The sequence below is a fragment of the Paroedura picta genome, chromosome 2 (assembly GCF_049243985.1).
Source record: "Paroedura picta isolate Pp20150507F chromosome 2, Ppicta_v3.0, whole genome shotgun sequence".
Classification (NCBI taxonomy): Eukaryota; Metazoa; Chordata; class Lepidosauria; order Squamata; family Gekkonidae; genus Paroedura; species Paroedura picta.
The window spans coordinates 92,864,030-92,885,411 of NC_135370.1; the positions used below are offsets into that span (position 1 = coordinate 92,864,030).

At 41.7% G+C, this 21,382-nt stretch overlaps 1 protein-coding gene across 20 annotated transcripts in view; it reads left to right on the forward strand.

Moving 5' to 3' along the window:
- Window positions 1–21,382, forward strand: part of SOX6 (SRY-box transcription factor 6) — a 607,104-nt gene that overhangs the window by 162,961 nt on the left and 422,761 nt on the right. For 3 of the 20 annotated variants that reach the window (XM_077321668.1, XM_077321662.1, XM_077321667.1), the window contains one exon: window positions 3,495–3,608. The exons of the other annotated variants lie outside the window; for them this stretch is intronic. The gene's annotated coding sequence lies outside the window, so the exon portion shown is untranslated. The remainder of the gene's footprint in view (window positions 1–3,494; window positions 3,609–21,382) is intronic. 20 annotated transcript variants of the gene reach the window in all.

The following is a 21,382-nucleotide window of genomic DNA, read 5'->3' on the forward strand; positions in this document are numbered from 1 at the left end:
AATGGTCTTGAGCTATTATTATTAATTTTCCTTATTTATACCCCACCTTTTTCTATAGTTGGGGCCATCATTTCCCCCTCCTCCTTTTTATCCTCACAACCACCTTGAGAATTAGGTGTGGCTGAAAATATGTGACTGGCCCCAAACCACCACAGCAAGCTTGGAATTCAAACCTTGGTCAAATGAAGCTCAAATGGCTACACCACACTGGCTTTCATGTAGTGGCTGTTGTTGATTAGTAGCAAGAAGCCAGGCCTAGGTGAATCATGCACGTCAGTTATTATTAAGTCACCTATACCTGGCTCCAATGATTGTCTCAAAAACCAAAACCGCCCTGGAAAAGCCCCCCCCCCTTTTACTCACAGAAACAAACCCTGGAATGCAGTGGTACCCTAGTGAGGGAATTTGGTTTTTTTTAAGCGTTCTTTTTATCCTTCTAGGTTTAAAAAAATCACAAATGTACTTTTTAAAAGATTTCATATTTTTCTGCATATCCCAGGCATTTTTCAGGTTTGTAAAGAAGTCTGTCTTGCCCTTTCACAGCTCCAATCACTGTATTTAAGTATCCTCAGATTTGGCTGACCTGGCTATCAGAAGGTACAAGGGGGAATGGGGCACTTTCCTACCTTTTCTTCCTTCCCTCTCCCCCCTTGTCTGTCAAAGATCTCTGTGTCTGCAACCCCCTTCTCAGTCTTCCACCCCCCTTCTCCTCTTACCCCTTCTATGTCAACTGTCTCGAATCCCTTCTCTAGCAATCCTCTCTTACCCCCTTTCTACCTCTCCCTCAGATAATCCCATTCTTTCCCTTTCTCTCCTCCCAACAGACAATTCCATATTCTTTCTCTTTTTCTTTCTCCTGAGATAATCCCCTTCTTTCTCTCTTTCCCCCTCTCAGACAACCCTTTCTTTCTGTTTTTCTTCCTCAAACAATCCCCTCTTGTTTCTGTTTTTCTTCCCTCCAAACCAGTTCCTCCTCCTTTTGCTTTCTATCCCCCTTCCTCAGACAACTCCCCTTGTTTCTCTTTCACCCCCTTTAACCAATCTCCCTCCCTTGTTCTGCCCCACCAGTGGCAGTGCCTGGGAGCCTCTTCAAGCTCAGAGCAGCTCACAGCAGTGATCAGGCCTGGAGTCTCTCCTGTCATCCACTACAGCCAGGTGTGGAATGGTCCCAGCATCCATTGCTGCTATGCCTGGGCTCAAAGTGGCTGCCTGAAGCCCAGACCTGGGGTGGCTCCCTGTAGCTGCCACAAGCAGTTGTACAGGTAAGTGCATTGTCTGTACATGCACAGAAAGCTTTTGGATTTTTCTGCAAACCTGGGAAGTCCCCCATGTTTCCAGAACTATCTCTTTTGGGTAAGTGTGGCCCCGTTTTGCAGATTTAGATATCCAGAGATGGGGACCACCCTTGATAAACAGATATACAGATGACTGTAATGTGATCTCCTAAACAGAGGAGTGTTGAAGGATAGTTCACAACTTTAGCCTTCACATGTCTTTCTTTTGTTTAAACTATAATGTTTAGCATAATACTGTGTGGCAGAATAATAAATGCTAAAGGTAAAGGTAAAGGTATCCCCTGTGCAAGCACCGGGTCATGTCTGACCCTTGGGGTGACGCCCTCTAGCATTTTCATGGCAGACTCAATATGGGGTGGTTTGCCAGTGCCTTCCCCAGTCATTACCGTTTACCCCCCAGCAAGCTGGGTACTCATTTTACCGACCTCGGAAGGATGGAAGGCTGAGTCAACCTTGCGCCGGCTACTGACTGATTAACTGGCTTGATTCGGAAATCATCAGATAGAAAAATCAACATAGAAAAAACCCTGTGGGTTCTAAGAGTTCTCCTAATAAATCTATAACCTTTTCTATGCCTATTCAAATCCTATTTAAGTTGTAGACACCAGGATGACGGGCAGCATTACTAAAGGCACAGAGTCAGAGAAATGCTCTCTCCTTACTTCTGCGTACCACATACATGGTTTTGTACCACATACATGGTCTAAGGGCACCAAGAAGCACTCTGGGGACATATATATCTGGTACCTTGGGGACTATGTCTCCTAGGAAGTATCTTGGTGCCTCTGACACTGCTGAAGAGGTGTCCAAGGTACCAAGCAGGAAGATGACAGGACTAGAGAAGGTCTCTGCTCACCCACTGCCTCTAGCTGCCAGTGTTGCTGTCAACCTGATACTGACAAAATAAGTAGGGTTGGGGAAGAAGGAAAGTAATTTATTCTCAGTTTTACATAATATGAACTGGTACATTCATATTGAAAGTAAGAAGCATTATACTATATTCAAAGGTGAGAGAATACTAATTTGAGTGGCATCTCTAAATGCTTTATAATGAGCCTTTTTGTTTTGGATTTTGCCACTCAGATTTTTATCTAGAAGTGTGGTCATATCAGACAGTATGACCATTGATGTGCATGCTACTTCCAGATGACTGATTATGCATGGGAGGGATGCACCGGGCCAGCAATTGCACATCAGTGGCACAAATCCTCACAGACACATGACGTCACCATCAGCCCAGCCCCCTCCCAGTTCTGGCCCATGTTAGGGCCTCCGATGCCCCACGTTAAGGGAGTGTGTATGGTGTCCCCTGCCTATGATGTCCCTGCAGGGACGTGAAATGCCCTGTTAAGCTTCATGGTATCGTGGAGCCATATGGAGCATTTGTCACCCTCTATGATTATGGGATAGCATTGCCATGCTATCTCACCCTCATGCAGGGACACCCCTCCATTGCCGCCACCGGTGCAGCCTGGTGGAATCTGTCTGCCCCGGGGTTGTCAGTGTGCACAGTGAACTGCAGGACGGACCATGTGTGCCAGAGGATTTTATCCCCCGTGCATATACAGGAAGCAGTGGGGCATGCATAATTGCTCGATGAGAGAGGTTTCATTACCTGGGGAGGTTTCATTGTTGTATGAGCATTTGCTCTTCTAATTACCCAACACAAGAACTTCCTTTAATATGAATGGAGTTTTATATTCCTTACTACTTTACACATAAAGGCATTGTATGCACTGTTTGTTAAAAGTTTTCAGAGATATGCTGTGATTTGAATTTAGTATAAAATGTTGGTTTTATTTCAAAATATAGTCCATGCTGCTTCAAAGCTGAGAAGCTTTGTAAGGAAGGGTACCTGTTCCTGAAGGGCCAATAATCAAAAGAGTTAAGTAAACTCTCTAGTAAAAAATGAAATAAATGTTTGGCATGATCTAATGATTACAGGTATATGTACAGATCTACTTCAGTGCTTCGATGGCTTTGTCTGTACTCTTACAGTGTTTTCCCCTTTCTCCTGCATGTAAAAGTTTTTCTGTTTTTTTAATTTATTTTTAGATTGCCACTTAATACAGGTGGCTATTCTTTGTCCTGTGTCAGGGAGATGACACCAAAGCTCATAGGAAATAGAAATGCAAGTGTTTCCCTATACAATGCCCCCCTTTTCCAAGTCAGTAAAAGCATCTCTTGTTTTGGTTTCAGGAGAGCTGCATGTTCTTATTCACAGCTGGGGGTATGGATCTGCCGTGATGGCCACTAGTGAATGGTGGAGGAGAGTAGAATTCCTTTAAAAAAATTAAAATGTCAAGACTAAAGGCAAGTGCTTCATTTTTAAGCCCTTCAATTTTTCTTTGTCAAAATGCTTGTCCAAATTGTATTCCGATCGAAGAATTACAAAAGAGAAACCATTCGCACATTTAAGATCAAAAAAGCATATTTGATTTTGATATAACTCCATGGAAATAGGTATCTTATCATATTTGCAGTTAAATGTCATTTATTTATTTATTTATTTATGTAGGTCATGGTTCTTTTCAAAGAAGTAGTGGTGCTAAGCATTTCATTTAATTGTAGTAAAATGTTGCCCTAAAGAAGAATAAAAATGGGTGTTTTTTACCATTTCATATAGAAAAACATATAACTGTGTAATAGTGTTTTAACTATAGTTTGTATAGACCACATACATTTAAACTCTATGCAAATTTTTTCTACTTCAGGGCAAACTACTATGAGACATAACATGCCATGCAGTGAACATATGCCATAAAGTTGATAATGATACCTCTGAATTCATCATACTCTGTACAAAGACTCAAAAGAGAACAGATGCAGAAAAGGAAAAAAGAGGGAGAATGAGTGAATAGGCTGGCATGATTAATATGGCTGTACAATCTAAAAGGCTATTTTGTTTGCCAAAGTTTGCTAATGTTTTTATGTGACCATTCACATTCTGCAACAACTGGAAAAAAGCAAAAGAATAAGAATATTATAACACTAGAATTCTATTCAACAAGTCTTGGCTATTTAGTTAAATAAATTAGATGGAATAAAGGCCACCCTCCTTCTGTTTCCTTTCTTTGTACTAATACTGGGAGACTGACCAAAGTACATGCATTCTCCAGTGGGATTGAAATGTATTCGTTGCTCCTTCGAAAAACATGGGTGGGTGGCTGTCTTTAAAGAAAATGAAAAAAGCATTTGTTTAAACTGCTTGGCAACACAAATATTTCACTAAGTGAGGGCTGACAATACTTCTTGCTGTGCCAGTGAGTGGCAATATTAAAAAAAAAGTTCTGTTCAACTTTCCTCATTAGATGAAGATACTTCCGTTAATTTTCATCTGATGGTTATTTGCTTGTTAAACCTGGCAAAGGAATGAAGCCTATTAATCTACCTTGATGTTTGGTAGAATCTGTCATTATCTTGAGTTCATTCCTCTCTCCTACAAATCAGTGCTTCTGATCATGATGGATACTGTCATACTTAGCTCCTGAGGCACTGAAAGTGGGCTAAGGGGAAGCAAGATGAAGGTGGATTGTAGTCCACAAGATAAGACCTCTATGTTTCTCAGAACAATGAGGTGATGCAATTTTCATATAGGGAAATCCTATGTGAAAGTGACCCAAATGTGAAAAATATGCTAAAAGGTCAGAAGGGTAGGTCAAACATTCTCTGATGCATATTTTTTCTTCACAATAGGGAGATTTCAATTTATCTTGTCATATACAACCTAGTGGTACAAAGTCTTTGTATGGGGACGGTATTGATTTATTGTGTACTTTGCATTATTGTCAAATTGTTGATGTGGAGGTAATTTGCTTGTGTGTGCGCGTGTGCGCACATGTGTGTGAGTCTGACAAATAAATGAAGTACAGGTTTCTGAACATATGCATATTTGAAATGCCTGTCACATTAAGACCATGAGGAGGCATTTGTCATCTGGTGATATCTTCAGATTGTGGAAAACACAATGAGCTGGTTAAAAGAAAAAAGGAACCTTAAATGTACAATTGGTAGGACATTGCATAGTATTGAGAGCCAGCTTTGTATAGTGGTTAAGAATGGCAGCCTCTGATCTGGACAACCAGATTTGATTCCCTACTCTTCCACATGCAGCCAGCTGAGTGACCTTGTGCAAGATGCAGTTTTTTGGGAGCTCTCTCAGCGTTATCTTCCACACAGGGTGTCCGTTGTGGGGAGGGGAGGGATAGGCAATTGTAAACTGCTTTGAGACTCCTTTGGGTAATAAAAAGCATGGTACAATGTTTTCATGAGACACACAATTATATTTACTAACGTAGATTGTCTTCTCTCTCATTTATATAAGCAAAAAATACTTTATAACTAGTATTTTATAAAATATTTATATATGCGGACTAAATTTAAAGCCCATTGTATAGGAAAATACAGTGGGCGCTAGCATGCCCTCTCCTGGCCCTGGCCCCCTTGCAGCCCTCTGGCCAGCCCCCCCCATCCTGCCGCCCCTGCCGCCCTCCACCCTGAGGCCCCAGCTTCGGCGTGGGGAAAGGAGTGACTTACAGTCGCCTTCCCATTCCTTTCTCCATGTCGAAGACTTTCCCCCCGCCCCCTCCCCCCTCCCCCCATGCGGCTCCCCAGACAGACATTCGGAGGGGCCAATCGGGAGTCGCTTTGCGGCTCCCGATTGGCCCCTTCGAGTTTATATCCCAGACTTGCCCCACTCCTTTCTTTGCCCACTTAGCCCTTAGGGCTTAATTCTTACCGCTCCTGCGGAGCAGTTTGCAGATGAGATTCTGTACATGAGTTAAACTCGTTGCAAATTAGGGAGGGGGGGAGAGAGAGAACACTCTTGGTTGCTTTAGTGGTATGATTTCCTTCTTGTGATCTTTTTTTTTATTGGGCCTGATACTGTTGCTTTTAGTTGGGAGGTAAAGCAAAGAAAAAAAGATTTAGTGGGCAATTGATTTGAGGTGTAAGCACAAGGAATGTTCTTTAACTATAGCCATATTTGGGGAACGTCTTTTCGCTAAGTCTGTCTTCTGGTCTCTCTGTTGATGTCTCTTAAGATATTATTGCTACTTTTCAGATATCCTTTGTGAGATTTCTTAAATCACTACATTCTACTATGCAATACTTGATTATTTATTCCAAGTTAAATGGATCAGTCCCGCTATGAAATTCAGAACTAGATTTCATATGCCATTGTTGAAACACGCAAAGTTGTATTTGGCTGAAGATGAATCTGTAACCTTCCTGTGTTGGCTACTTAGCCATAATTCTTTGGGCTCAAAAATGTTTGACAGAAATAGTGGGGTTAGGTGTGAAGAACTTTTCCTGAACTTGAACTACTAGGAAAGACCGCACCTATGTTCCCCAAGCACATAGTTGAGCTTCAGGAGAATCCCTGGTGGGTAATGCTCATGGGTGCCATCTTGAGAATCACTTAGGATTCTCCTGAAGGAGTGCGGACTTCTAATCTGGCGAGCCAGGTTCTATTCTGCACTCCCCCACATGCAGCCAGCTGGGTGATCTTGGGCTCGCCACGGCAGAGCTGAACCCTGACCACATTACAGCCCACTATGATCACTTTGCTATTTATTATAGACAGATCTGCTCTGGATAGGATGGATGTTCAGATGATGCACTTTTGGCATTTGCTTGTCTTATTTATATGGATATCTTTTAAGTTGTGGACAGGTTGCTCAGAGAGGTGAAGCCTACCAACTATGTCCTTGACTCTTGTTCTTCCTGGCTGATAAAATCTCCTAGTGGGTGGCCAGGTAATTAAATGTCCCTTGTGCTTAAAAAGGCAATTTTTAGACCTATTCTGAAAAGACCCTTCTAGAGTGCTATCATGTTGAAAACTTCCCGCCAGTCTCAAACCTTCAATTTTTGGGTAAAATGGGTGGTTGCTTCTCGGAGGAGACTGATTTTCTAGACCCTATTACATTCATCCTTAAGTCAGGATTTGGTACAGAGACTGCTTTAGTCACTTTGGTTGTTGAACTCTACTGAAAACTAGACAGCGAGAATGCGGCCCTAATTCTGCTGGATCTCTCAGTGACCTTTGATGGCAGCAGTCTCATGGACTACCTCTCAGCGCAGTGGTTCAAGTTATGTCTGGAAAACCAGTACTGGAAGGTGATGCTAAGGGATTCCTGTTCTACCTCATGGCCTTTGGCCTGTGGGGTTCAGTGGAGTTCTGATTCAACAGTTCTGATATACCCTTAATATAATTCTGTGGTATTTATCAAAGGGTTAAATTATTTTATCTTGCCATTAGTTTAAGATCTTTATGTATTGAGACTTGTTGGGGACATCTTCCATCCTTCAAGATTATTTAAATCTAAATTTGATTTAACTGTGATGTACATTAGGGATCCCTAACATTCTAACACAGGGTGGTGGTCACAAGCACAAAATGGCTGTTGCAGGAGGTAGAGCCAGCCACAAAATGTGAGGGAATAAGGTAATGCATAACTCTAATAGTAACTCTTCAGCATTTCAGGGAGAAGGTCTTTTTAACAGGATGTCTTTTAAGATTACCATATTGTTTAAAAATGCCCCCCCCCCATACACACAGTTCGCCTTCAGGCACACAGTTGCTTCTGCAGCAACTTATTAAAGGTCTTTACAGCCAATCCTCTAGACAGTCAATAAGCTGCCACCCGCTTTCTGAAAATGATGGGAACCAGGAAAATTATTGGTGGGCACCATGGCACCCATGGGCACCATGTTGGGGACCCCTGGTTTTCATCTAAGTTTTAATGAAAGAGGCTGGTAGGTACCTAAAGATGATAATAACTTTTTGGTGTGTGCCTGGGCCTGGTCATGCGACTTATGTCAATTCCAACTGATTCCAGATATGTTCATCTTTTTGCTGTTATTATAATGCTGTGTTATGCAGGATATTGTAAATAGATGTAACATAGTTGCCATTTAATACCTGTTCATGGAACCAAGAGTAACTTATGAAATAGGCATATGGCTACTAAGTACTGCTTTTTCACAGCACAATTTTGTAATGTACCAAATCCATTTCAGAGCCTAGCCTTGTTCTATGCCAGCATGAGTCCTAATTCTGCTAGACTGCTTAGCTATTGTCTGTGCTGGACCATGCCACTAACTGCTGTTATGCCAGTCTGATCCTGCCAGCCTGCTCTGATGAACTCTTAAATTACTGCTACTGTGCTATGTACACTAATGTAATATATGGATAGTCGATCTAAACCACAGGACAGTAAGTACTGTGCTCAGGCAGGAGCTCATTGTTCTAAAGCTGAATGGATACAGATATTGCCTGGAAAGTCTTTTAATCCAGTGGACGTTAAGCAATGTATTAAATTTACTGTCGAAACAATTCCAACTTTAAAGTCCATGTTCATATTGTGTGGAAGATAGGTTCATAATTTCCCCCAATTTATTTACAAAAATTATTGTGGGACGCACTTCGACATTTGACATTTATTAAATCAAAGTGTCCCTTTGGAATGCTAGCTTAAGCTAGTGGTTACTGAATTGCACATAGAATACATTTACTTTCGCATAGCATCCTTCGAATATTCTCTGTTATAACCCGGTCTTGTAACTCTTTGATATATTTTGAAGATTTGTGCTGTATATATCCAGAGTTTAGATTTTATTTCTCATGATTTTATTTCACTTGATAAATCATCTGTGGCTATTGGTGCTTGGTTATTTTCTGCCCTTCAGCATATTTAATTTTGCTGGATTGTGGATAGTTTTATGAATGTATGGTCATGATTTGATGACTCATTAACAAATGACTTCTTTTGAAAGGTCATAGATCAAACACCATAGACTCAACTTTATATGATAATGTGTTCATACATTTAGCTGCAAATCATCAAGTTCTGAATATCAAATAATGTGCATGCATGTGTACACATGTTCTAATACTAGCCAAGTTTCACAGATCTATTGATTCTGAACAGCCATCTTCATTACAACCTGTGGATGCAGCTTATTAATTTAATTACTACTCTCTTCCCCCAAATGAATTATCTAAGCTAATTCTGTAACTTGGTGATACAAATAAGGGTATTGTATGAGCTGTGCCACTGTGTGGGTAGTTGGTGTGCTATTCTGCTGTATCTAACCTTTGATTTGCTTTACATTGTATATCTTATTCCATCTTTATTCAGCTTTCTTCCAGTTCAAGTTTTATTTGCTCCAGTCCCTTGGTTAAGATCTTCTGAGCAAAGCCTTTTGAAGGTGCCACTTTGTATACAGGTAACATAAAATAAAAAGTGGTGACAGTGACTGGTTCATAATAGAGAAAGGAATGTGCCAAGGTTGTTTTTTTACCCTTCCTGTTTAACTTGTATGCTGAGATCATTATGAGAGAGATTGAACTCAAATAATCAGACACTGGAATTAAAATTGGAGGAAAGAATATAAATTATCTTTGCTGATGACACTACCCTCTTTTCAGAAACTAAGGAAGGCCTAGAATAGCAGATTACAAAGGTTAATTAAATAAGTAAGAAATTTGGCCTTTTCTTTAACACTAAAAAGACTAAAATGATGACCATTGCAAAAAACAGACATGTCTCAATAACAATTGATGGTGTAGTGGTTAAGAGTGCGGACTTCTAATCTGGCGAGCCAGAGTCGATTCTGTGCTCCCCCACATGCAACCAGCTGGGTGACCTTGGGCTCGCCACGGCACTGATAAAACTGCTCTGACCGAGCAGTGATATCAGGGCTCTCTCAGCCTCCCTCACCTCACAGGGTGTCTGTTGTGAGGAGAGGAATGGAAAGGCGACTGTAAGCCACTTTGAGCCTCCTTTGAGTAGAGTAAAGCGGCATATAAGAACCAACTCTTCTTCTACTGAAGAGGTCAAATGTGTTCAAGAATTCATTTTTCTTGGATCACAAATTGATGTGAATGGCAATTGTAGTATGGAAATAAAATGTCACATTACTTTGGGTTGCTCAGCAGTGATGAGCTTGAACCGAACATGGAAAAGCAAGGACATAGGCCTGACTACCAAATGTAGATTAGTTAGATCTTTCATATTTCCAATAGCCACTTATAGCTGTGAATGTTGAACAACGAAAAAATCAGATAAGAGAAGAATTTATTCATTTGACCTCTGGTGTTTGCGAAGGCTTCTATGGGTTCCATGGCAAGCAAGAGTCACAAACAAGGAAATACTACAGTGCATAAAGTCTATATCTTGTACTCCAAGTTTACTGTTTATAGTTTTCTGTTATGGGTGGCAATTGCTGTAATAAAATTTGATTTGATTTGACTGATATATCATTGGTGGGCAAAATCATCGAACTCCGGCTCACTTTGGCCATTACATGCAATCCAACTCAATGAAGAAAGCAATTATGCTAGGATTGGTCAGTGGAAAAAGGAAATCAGGCCGACAAAGGGCATGGTGGTTGGATGTGATTGAGATAGACCCCCGCTAGAATATTGGATGGCTGAGAGAGTGCATGGATCATGGCAACCAAGAGTCAGACACGATTAAATGGTTGAGAACAACAAAAATAAGTTGCTGTCTATTCACGTATATTCTTTGGGCTGGCCCCAACATTATGGAACCAGTGTGCCAAGGGGCCCGCTTGAGTGGGAGGTGGAGAGGACCTCAGCGGGCTATATCATCAATGGCGGCCCACATTCTGTCATGCCAGTTGCTGACAGACCATTTAGAGAAGTGCCAGGAGGTATTGGGTCCCACAGAGCATTCAGGAATCCAATCAGATCCATAAGTCTCTGTGGGCAAGCTAAAACCTGCTTCACACCCAACTGAGGAGGGGGTGGCAGCCTTAGCCGGGCCTTCAGAGCATAGCGGTCTGACCATGGCATGGGCTCGGCTGAAACCAGATCCACATTCAATCCCATGCTGAAAATGAGGACCAGCGTGTGGCCTGACTGATGGGTAGGACCAACAATAAATTGCAAGAGCCCTAGTGTTCCCATGGCTGACACCAGGTCCAGCCCATTTCTAGAGGGTGGCAGCCTGGCATGGACATTGAAGTCTCTCAGAATTAAGAGTCTGGGGAACTGTAGTGTCCAGGCCACTACCTCTTCTAGCAGGGCTGGCAGGGTGTCTGGAGGTGCATTGGGCACACAGTACACTAACCAGATGGCCATGCTCTAGATTGAGTCCCACCCGAGGCCTACACATTCAATTCCTGGGGTTGATGGAGGGGAAAGAGCCCTGAATAAGAAATCCACTTGGATTAGGATTGTCACCCCTCCTCCCTGCCCTGCAGTCTGAGATTGATGGAGAACACAGAATTCAGTAGGGTCTAGTTCTTTAATGGCTTTGGACAGGACATACTGTGAGTTAGATGACTGTGTCAGGTTGCAAGTACCCAGGCTGTAATGAAAGTAGCCAGACTTTGGGTCCCTTTATGCCAGTTTAAAATAATAGAATCATAGAGCTGGAAGGGTTATACAGGCCATCTAGTTCAATCCCCTTTTCAATGCATGATCAGCTTAAAGCATCCATGATAAGTATCTGTCCAGCTGCTGCTTGAAGACTGCCAGTAAGGGGGAGCTTACTACCTCCCTAGGCAGCCAATTCCACTGCTGAAGTACTCTGTGAAAAAAGTTTCCCTGATATCTAGCCGGTACTGTTTTACACATAGTTTAAACCAGCGGTCCGCAACCTTTTGGTGGCCGCGGACCGCTGTGCTGGGGTGGGGGGAGAGGGCGACCCAGGGCCTCGCACACAGAGTTCTAACCCCCCCCAACCTCTCCCACTGTCTGACTGGGGCCAAGAACTCTCTTTCATTGGGAGTGAGGGTCTTGATCTAACTGATGTTAAGGGACCCACCGATGGTAACTCTGGGACCCTACCATGGCCTCAACCGCTTGGTAGAAGAGCTCCATCTTGCAGGCCCTGCAGAATGCTGAAATCTCCTGCAGGGCCCATAGGTCTTCAGGGAGCTCATTCCATTTAGTGTTAAAAAAGACCTGGCCCTGGTCCCAGGGGCCTGGGCAAACGTCCCAGGGGCCCGGGACAGCCAGCAAATTCAAACCCGCAGAGCGAAGTGCCCTACGGGGGGCGGGGGGGGCATAAGGAGATAGGCAGTCCTGCAGATAAGCAGGGCCCAAGCCGTGTATTAAAGGTTAAATGTTAAAACCAATACCTTGAACTTGATCTGGAAACAGATTGGTAACCAATGAAGATGATGAAGTATCTGCTGAATATCTCCAAGATGTCCCAGTGGGGACCCTTACAGTTGCATTTTGTACTAGCTGTAATTTCTGGGTCAAAGCCAAGAGTAGGCCCACTTAGAGTGAGTTACAGAAGTCTAACCTGGAAGTGACCATTGCATGAATCTCTGTGGTCAAGGGAGGCTACGGAAAAGCCCCTTCTCACTTAAAATACTGCTCTGGCTGGGGGTTAGACACAGCCAAGCCATGTGTCTTTCTTCTTTGCAACTCTGCAGATTTGAAGCCACTGCACAGCATTATTCTGCAGATGAAACTGTTTTTTTTGTCTCCTGTTTCATCTGCACAACAACCCTGTGCAATAGGCCTCAAGTCTTACAATTCAACAACAACCTGTGTGGGAGGCCTTAAATGTTTCTTCTCTACCACAACCCTCTCCAAAGTAGCCCTTTCTGCCTGGGGAGCTGATCTTTATATTCTGCAGGTGAGCTGTTATTCCAGGAGCTCTCCGGGCTCCACCTGGAGGTTAGTTACCCCTGGGTTGGAAATATTCCTGGAGGTTTGGAGGTGGGACTTCAAAATCGTACAATGCCTCAGAGTCCAGCCTTCAAAGGAGTCATTTTTGCCTGCAGTTGGGAGAGAGTGGTGCAAATGTTTCCCTCCTGGGCTATGGCCAGCCCTTACCAGCAACTGTTTGTATTCTGGGGTGCAGACAGGCAGACCAGCAGACCAGCATCAGTCCTATGAGTCTTGAAAGTGCAGGAAGATCTAAATAAATACTTACAGCCTGAAACTGTAAATAGTGAGAGGGAGAGGAAGGGAAGATGATTGGAAAATACTTTGAGACACCTGAGGTCTGCTGGGTCACTGCGGCCCATTCCCAGTTCTCTCAGACCTCTCACAGCTCCACATACCTCACAGGTTGACTATTGTGGGGAGACAAATGGAAAAGGTGTTTGTAAACTGCTTTGAGACTCCTTTAGGTTGTAAACAACAGGGTACAAAAATCCGTTCTTCTTCTAAGGAGCAACCATGAAAGAAGCATGTGGGCACATAACATTTTATCAACAGTGACACCTGTGTACTGTGACCACCCCATGTGTATTAGGGCAGAGGGGCATTTTGGTGTCTGTGGCCTAATTCCCACAAGTAGGGAAATGATGCAGAACTGGGGGGAACTGGTTGCCATGTAACCTCCCCCTAAGAAGAGTCTCCAGTCTGATTTTCCCTTCACATATCTGAAGACATGGCTCTAGAAAGCTCATCTGTAACCACTATGCCACAATTCCCAAAGGTCAGTCCTCTCCCACACTCAATGAACATTCCCAACCCATATCTCCACATCCATGCCCTCATTTGCCACCACGCCACCACAACCTCCCACACAATACACACATTCAACCCCATGCTCTTACAGACTGGACAACTCCTCCCCTTCCTCTTCCCACTGCCAAGCTCTAGTGCCTGTTGTATTCTTGGATACAACGGGCTTTGCCCCTAGTCAACTAGATAAAACCTTAGTTTTGACTTGTGATACTTCCTCTTTTGGAATTGGGCAGTTGTGTCTTATTGGATGGAAGATAGATCTGAGAAACCCATGGGATTTCTGTCACAAGCCCTGTCCCCTGCTGAATGTAATTATTGGCAGCTGGATTGAAAAAGATCAGCTGTTATATTTGGAGTTCAAAAATTCCATAACAATATTTTACAATTTGCACAGGCCACAAACCTCTGATTTTGTTATTTGAAATGAAATGAAAGTTGCACCGCAGATAACTTTGCCAAGGATCCAGAGATGTGGTGTCATTTTGTGAGCCTATAAGTATAATATAGAGCTGGAAAAGAATTGGGCTATGCAGATGCCTTGAGTTGCCTACCATTAACTGAAGTGCTGTACACATTGATGATGGGGTCTTACTAACAGATTGCCTTGCTACTCCACCAGTGACACCCAGACAGATAAAGTTATGGACTGATTCAGATCCCATATTGGTCAAGGTTAGGGAATTTATATTGAAGTGACTACATTTTGAACACATGGTACACACTTGTGATGCGTGCCAAGAAAGCCATAAAATGCCTGCTATGGCTCCTCTCCATCCTTGGGCATGACCAGATAAACTTTGGAGTATATGCTGTTCCTTCTCTGGATAAGATGTTATATTGTTGGATGCTCATTAAAAATGGGTGGAGAATTATCTAATGTCTACATCAATACTCATGATGGATAATTCAAGTTCCTTTGATGATGATGATGATGATGATGATGCTATACATTTAGTCATGTCCGATCCTCAGTGATTCTATAGAAACGTCTTCGCCATACACCCCTGTCAACAATTCAAACAGTTTAAGGCAGGGGTAGTCAACCTGTGGTCCTCCAGATGTTCATGGACTACAATTCCCATGAGCCCGTGCCAGCATTTGCTGGCAGGGGCTCGTGGGAATTGTAGTCCATGAACATCTGGAGGACCACAGGTTGACAACACCTGGTTTAAGGGTCAAAATAGCACTCAGAATATTACCTTTGCACCATATCATCCAGCATCAAATGGCCTAGCAGTGCAATCTTGATAGAAGGCATCTCCTGGATATTGGGTGAAAGTCTCAATATAAGATGTGCATGTTATATTTCAATTATAGAATTTTGCTGCATTTATATTAATACTAGGAATAAAGCCCATTGTATCCAAAATACAGTGGGCGCTAGTAGGCGCTCCAGCTTTCCTGGGGGTGCGGGCAGGGGTTCGTGGAAGCGGCAGTGTTACCTGAGAGTGGGTAGAAAGAGAGAAGAATGGGAGATGTGCCGCATGGTCCGCGGCGCGCAGTATGGCAGGGGTCCCGGGGGCAGAGTGAGGGAGAGGCGAGGGCAGGAAGCTTACCGTTAAGAGCAGGCATTTTCGAGGGCGGGCGGCGGCTCAGCGGCGTCCTTGTTGCGGTGGCGGGCAGGGAAAGGAGGTGAGAAGGGAGTCCGTGGCTTCCTGCGGCGGCTCCCTGGCAGTCTCGTGATGTGCGCCGCGGGCGGTGGCTCCTCAGCGGGTTTTTGTTGGCCGCGGCCATTTTGGAGGGCGGGTGGCTCCTTCCGGAGGTAGCAGCGGTAGCGGGGCTGTGCGGGGCCCCCGACGCGGCAGGGCGTCAGCCAGGGAGGACGTCAGGCTGCCGGCAAGGGAGGAACCATGAGCCGCGCTGCGTGCGGCTCGCAGTAGCTCCCTTGCCGGAGGCGGGCCAATCGGAGGGCCCAATTGGCAGGTGCAAAGCACCTGCCGATTGGGCCCTCCGATTGTCAGTCCAGAGGAGGGGCCAATTGGCACCTTTCCTCATCCCGGACACAGCCTGCCCTAACTCCTTCCACCCAGCCCTTATGGCATTATTTAGTCCGCGGTGCCCGCGGCGCTGCGGCCGGTGTTAAGATTATGACTGTGTTCTGGTTTGGGAGTTCAGTAAAAACTTAATGGGGGGAGCATATTGTAATGTATTAAAAAGTTTCTGCTTTACATGTCCTTTAGTTCTGGTCCTGCATGGCTCCTGTTAATCTGGAAGAAAAAGGTAGTAAGACCTGGGTTCAAATTGCTGACTGGACATGAAATCATGTTTTTTATGCTTTACATAAATGAATATGAGACTTTTGTGATAATTATTTCTCTTTATTTTCGTTATTATAAAGTGTTATGAATTTGTTTGGAAGCAGTCTCTTTGGATCAAGGTTGAACTTTTGCTTTTGTGAGAATATATCTTGCATCCTCTGACAATGATATCTCTAATTGGGTCACATTATTGCTATCTATATAGGAAGCAGGACAACGTTATCAAAGACAGTTTAGCAGCACGTCTTTTCTCTTTCAAGACAGTATGTGACCTAATATAATACAATATAATGTAATATACAGTTTGGTCCTGGTCCAGACATGGTGGAATGAGCCCCCAGAAGAGCTGAGGGCCCTGATGGAGTTGTCACAGTTCCGCAGGGCCTGCAAGATGGAGCTCTTCCACCAGGCATTTGGTTGAGGCCAGGGCAGTTAAGATCAGGGACCCCTCCTTGGCTCAGCTGTGACAGCAGATTCCTGTCCATGAATATCTCCCCTCCCATGAATATCTCCCTCCCCTTAGTACCCTGAGGTACTAAGTGGGAGGCTGTTGAGTAGAGAGGGGAGGGGTTCAGTATTCTTGCTGCTGGGAGGAATGGTTTTAAGGTTGGGTTATTGTTTTACTATTTTATTGTGGGGGTTTTATTATTGTAACTTGCCACAAGCCAGGCTGCTGGGAGTGGCAAGTAATAAGTCAAATTAATAAATACTCATTTAGTCAGTCATTTAGTCAGTAACCTTTTATTGGCATAAAATGTATAAGACATATAAAAGTAGGGTTTAAAATTTCAACAAAATAGTAAAATGGGGTTACATAACCAAACAGATCTTAAAATGATTAAATAAACTATAAAAGATAAAATACAAGGTAGGCAGCATATTATAAAAGCATCTTAGTTAAAACTCTGGCAACTAAAATGGTTATCTCTGGGTCTTTGTCAGAGAGCAGAAATTGCAAGGTCATAGATTTACTTACAGAAGGCTTGTTTCCCAGCAAGGCAACAAAGCTGTCATAAATAGAATAAAAATAAATTATTCAGAAAATTCTGTTAGTCTAAATGGAGGCAACCAGACTACTGTCAGGAGCTGGTTATAACTCCTGTGCTGAAAGATCTGCTCTGGTTACCTGTTTGTTCTGGGCACAATTCAAATTGCTGATTCTTTAAGGCCATAAATGGCTTGGTGACAGGGTACTTGCAGGACTGTCTCCTCCCATGTTGTCTCCTCTTATACTATCTATCTGTTTAAGATCTGCCTCCCAAACCCTGCTACTTGTTTCCCCACTTTCAGAGGTTAGTGGTGGTGAATAGAAGCAAAAAAATTGTTTTCGGTGATGCCTCACCTTTTGAGGCACACCTGACACTTACTTTATTTTAAGAGACAATCTAAATATTTTTACCCAGATTTCTAATCAAGGTTTTAATTAGCTTTTTAGCAGTTCATGTTTTATAGGTAGTTTTCATTTATTCTGCATATGTCCAGTGGCTTGTGTTTAATTATAAGCCACTTAGAGCAGGATTCTGAAGGGTGGCATAGAAATATATATTCTAAATAAATTAATTAAATACATTGATGTACTTTTAAGGGCCAGTGGCTGTAACAGAAAGTGTAACGTTTCCTGGAAGCAACTGGGTGGACATGATACGGCAATATTTCTGAAGCTAAGCAAGTACCTATTTGGTCAGTTCCTAGATAGGCACTTTCATAATAGAAGAAAGGTGGAATATATATGTAGTAAATAAAAAAATCAGTTTAACTTCCCTTGGCTTTTAGTGACTTGTCTGGCTTTGCTTTTATAAGTATTGTACAATTATGGCTTTCAGTTTGTCATTAAAACCTGACGAGTATCTTAAACTCATATGTGTAGCCCCACGAAGAGGTTTTTATATATAAAGTAGGGCAGAGGAGACCTGAGCTTGGATAATTCATATTCTTACCGGGGGTGGTGGTGGTGGAGGGGTGGAAGTCTTTATTAGTTTGTTCAGCAGTGCGGTCACCTGGCAGTAGGTCATTAGTGTTTTAGCCCTCTTTCCTTCACAACAATGCACAACATGCTAATTAGAGGGTTCTGAAAGCTAAGCAACCTGTTTTAAAATCAGACATTTTAATTTGCAGCTTTAATGGCTATATTATAATAACTGGCTTTGGAAGAGAAAAAAGGGCACTTCTCATGTTCCAGGAGCGAGGCCCAGTTAACAGAGGCTGACAAAATTAAAAACCTCATAATACGACCTTTGCTTGGGATAAAAGGCTGTTTCATAACAATTTCCTTTTGTTCTTTGTTTAAGCCATTACTCCAAAAGGAGACTCCGATTAATCTAAGTAAATGCATCATTACAGTCCTAATCCATGTCCTTCTGTCAGTGTCTGTTTTAATTAAATAAGAAACACTAGCAGAAAGATATCACGCACAAAGCTGTGGTTGGAGAGGGAGAAGCTTGGTTGATCAGGGTAAGATTAAAAAAGGCTTTACTGTTTTGTTCATTTACATAGCTCCAGATGCTGTGCTGCTGTAAGTTCAGAGAGTAAATTTAATGTTTTACCCCTTATTAAAGTATTAAAATAGCTTTATTTTCTCTGCAATAATTTCAGTCATCCAGTTAATTATATACAGAGAAACTATACAACCATTTGTACTCATGGATTTCATACATTGTATTTGGGCCACATAATCACATGCAAACTGTTTGTATTCTTGTAACTTAAAATATAATAATTTATCTCTTTAACTAAATTATGTGTTATCAATCCCCCCTCCATTTTCCTATTAATAGATCCAATATTTTCAGTATATTTTTCAAAAGTGAGAACAGTTTGATCTGTTTTGATATTCTGAAATGTTTTGAGGATCCAGGAACATAATGGTTTTAAAATCAATGAAAAATAAAATTTAGATATCTTATTTACAATTGAATCCATTTATAGGATAATCCTAAACAGAAGTAACATCCTTTTAAAGTCTCTGACTTCAATGGATTTAGAAGGGCGTAACTTTCTTTAGGACCGTACTGTTGATCTAGTTAATGTTACCCAAACTATGCAGCTGTAGAAACCCTTCCTTAAGGTTGGATTTCAGCATTTTTCTAGTGAGCGCTGCTTCTCACTTCCAGACCATATTATTTGATGTAATGAAAAGAGAAAATTTGCAGTGCTGAAATTAATTTATCCTAACAAGATGAAGATAAATGAAGCAAAGCAAGGATTTCATAAATCAAGAGTGCTTGTCTACAATTTAACACATCTTGATATTATATATTTTTGTTTATTGAGGAAAAATGCCTGACTATAACAAAAATGTATGCTGTGGTTCCAGAGGCAAGAAACGTTTCAATATGCAAACATGTACTAATACTATTAAAAGGTCACATTAGCTATCTTTTAATGTCATTTTTAAAAGTAAATACAACATTAGAATCAATTAAGTCTAAGGCAAAACTTTGTTAACAGCATTTGATGAATTGGAGAGTTATTTCTATTGTCCAAAATGCAGCTGAAGGCTGGTATCTTTCCTTGTCCTCCTGAACTTGGCAAATTGGATCTCCATCCCTTGTAGTATATGTTAGACTACATGCATTTATGGTCATAATTGAATTCCAGTCTAATTCCAGTTTAATTCAGCTGTAAGGATTTCCCCCCCTGCTGTGCTGTTAAAAAACGCAACTTCTTGAATGCATGGTGTCATCCTAAGCCTGCATTATCTTCTGTGTTTTTGTTTTGTTTTTCCAGGCATTTTAATTTTTCTGCTTCTTTGTAACTCTTAAACTGGCAACCTCTACCTGTTTTGGCTAGAAGTAAAGTTTGTAAGCAGCTTTGAGGTTGTCACTCTTACTTTAACTGAAATCTACATTTAGATATTTCCCACTGGTATATTTTTTTACAGTTACAAAACAGCTTTCCATGACTTAAAAAACAATTTATTTTTGTTGGTTTAAGAAGCTGCTAGTATAGTAAATTTTGGCAAGACCTCAACAAAGCTTGCTTTTTGAGTAGTCTGCAGTCATCCTAGATAGGTGCTTGGGAACTCACATTGAGCATATAATCTCTTATCTAGCTATTAATTACCTTTCAGAATTGCTGATTTGACTTGGAGTAGATCTCAGTATAAGCTGGAAACAAGTTGAGTTTACTTTAACTTGGATAATGTGAGTTGGGTTTTCATTCTTGCCAGAGGCTGACAATCTCAGCTGCAGAAAAAGTATGTGGAGGAGAAACAACTAAAATGACATACAACAAATAAGCTCTGATATTCTCTGTGTGCTAATAGGGTGACATACAAATCAATATAAATAGAAAAGGTGAACTAGGCAAACTAGTCCAAAGTTGCATGGAAGGTTCACAATTACCATCTCATGTTTGTGCTTTTCCACCACTCTGTGGTGATCTGGTCTGTCAATCCATGTTAGAAGCTCTTAATCATGAACAGAACTAGAATAAACTTCACTGTGAAGTTCAGAAGTCAGTCTCCCCCCCCCCCCCCATGGTATGGAGTCACTGAAATGTAATAAACAGGGCTTCCTCCAAAATCATATCCAAGCAAACATAAATTTCTCTTAATGTTTCACAAATTAATCTACAAACAATAGCAATATAAAATTTATTGTTCATTTTAGTGTCACTTGAATAGAAGTTCCTCTTGAATTATGCTCTGCATTGTGCCAGAAGTGATAGAATATTTTACAAAAAAATGTCAGGTCAATCTTTTAAAAGTATTAAAGACTGTTTTAGTTGTTTGTTAATAAGAATACTGAGTTAGAATTAGTAACCTGATTAGTAAAGGCCATAAATGATCTGTTTTGGTGATAACTTATAATTTTATTTAGTTGGGTATGTTCACTCTTGTATCTATAAAAGTTGGTATTGTAGAGATCCAAGGAATGCTCTGCCTCCTTACAGTAACTAAATAAGGCAATATTATGGAGAGTAACTGTAGTCAGTAGTAATAGACCTCTTCAAATAGTATTCCTGTGTCTTTAAAAAAAATCTCAGGGGGTCGGGAACAAATTCCAGGAACTTCTTCTAAGGATTTCAATAAATGCAACTCCCCCCAAAAAACAATTGCCTTTTATATTACTTTTAAACAAAACTACTAGTCCATCAAGAGTTTCAAAAGGAAAAACAATTTTGCAGAGTGCTGGTATGGCAGCACAGACCAATCATTATGGCACCCATTCTCTAGTCCTTTATTTTTCAAGTTTGCAACAATAGGTTGTTGATTCAATGGACAAGACCAGAACAATTAAGTTCTCTGTTTAGCAGCAGTGCAGCATTTTAATGCCCTCCTCTAATAATGGTCTCATTATTGTTATTCTAAGACTGGGCCTCAGGAGGAGGAATATTTGCCGGAGGTACGTCATTATTTTGCAAAT